The 1,471-nt window shown below is 54.2% G+C and overlaps 1 non-coding gene across 1 annotated transcript; it reads left to right on the top strand.

Annotated features, from left to right (window-relative positions):
- Positions 1–1,181: 1,181 nt before the first annotated feature.
- On the top strand, positions 1,182–1,253 carry TRNAM-CAU. The gene has a single exon. It is a non-coding gene; the product is annotated as a tRNA-Met (tRNA).
- Positions 1,254–1,471: the final 218 nt, after the last annotated feature.

Genomic DNA, 1,471 nt, shown 5'->3' with positions numbered 1-1,471 from the left:
CCATATATGCCGACAGACCCGGTAAGAAGCCGGCAATTTGTCGGTTTCAGGTAGTGGTCGCGGTGGTGAAGGTATGAAGACCAAGTATATTATGTGCAAGACTGCAATGATACACCACAAACTCGACTTTGTGAGAGTGTTTAGTTACTACGCAGCTGCGACGGCGTCCCGATCGTGTGGATCTCAATGTCCTCTGCTTTATGTTACACTTTACGTAGGTCTAGCCATAATCAGCCCCTTTTACACACTGATGGAGAACCTAACTATAAAGGCCATTTTATAGAGATATAGAATGGCTTTGCGTAGCATACGATCGACCATGCGCGTGGCCAACACATCGGCGACACGTTTGTGCGGTCATAGAGTAGGCCTAGGTGCTAATCCGTGCATATCCAGACCCACAACGAGACAAGGCTTTTGCTAAGTCGGAGAGACAGACAGACACAGCAGATCGGCAAATCATTCCAGGTGAAACGAAAGAAACTAAAGCGACGTCGACAGAGGGATAGCCAGGCCGCCTCTCGCCGTCGAGCGACGTCAGCTTTAACTTCCATTGTCCACCCACCAGTACCACCATGCGCAGCTCCAAATTAGAGGAAAGCTAACCCCAGGTGTGATCGACACTGTCATGTCCGTGCACGGTGGGTGCAGGCGGCGAGCTGTGCCGATCCATGGCGGGATGATGGCTACCACACACACTACCTCTGCATGCAAGAGAGGGGTCAATCAGGAACCACCGGTGGCGACAAGCGAGTAGCCCGGGCGGCGGGGTTCAACACCCGCACCCGTAGAGCCCTCGACGACGCCGGAGAATGAGAATGGGCGACCGGCCGGCAAAGCCGAATTCCGGGGACCGGCATACGCACGGGCGCGAGTGCACGACCAAATGGAGGCCGGGGCCGGCTCTGCCTGCCGCGGAGGGGCACGGCCGCCGTGGCGGGTCCCGGGCGCGTGTCGACCTCGCGCTGCTGGTGGTGCTCCCTCTCGTCTCCGTTCGTGCCGCCCCACGCACGGCGGCAGTGCTCCGACGTAAGCTGTAGGCACCACTAGTCCACTGCGCCACACGCTCCTCGGATGTACCTCGTGGAAACCGTATCGTATGATCAATTCTTGTTAATACTACCGGAACCAAGACTCAGTATAAACGATAAATAGCATCGAGGGCGAGTTATGACATCAAAATCAGAGTGGCGCAGCGGAAGCGTGGTGGGCCCATAACCCACAGGTCCCAGGATCGAAACCTGGCTCTGATACATTCTTTCTCAATTTTTCATTTCTGCTTTCGTTTCACATGTTTCTCATTTGCTTTGGCATTTTTTTTTTCCTTTCTCCTTTGCGTCACCCACTGTCCAGACTTGCTAGAATGAAACATCGCCAAACTCTGGACTCACGAGAGGTCCAAATTAGTAAAGCAAGAACCATTTACCTGACAAACTCAGTCCCCAAAGCATTCCCTGAAGCCGTTTGGGGC

The sequence above is a fragment of the Lolium rigidum genome, chromosome 2, assembly GCF_022539505.1.
Source record: "Lolium rigidum isolate FL_2022 chromosome 2, APGP_CSIRO_Lrig_0.1, whole genome shotgun sequence".
Lineage (NCBI taxonomy): Eukaryota > Viridiplantae > Streptophyta > Magnoliopsida > Poales > Poaceae > Lolium > Lolium rigidum.
This window is presented reverse-complemented; position numbering and strand designations above follow the sequence as displayed.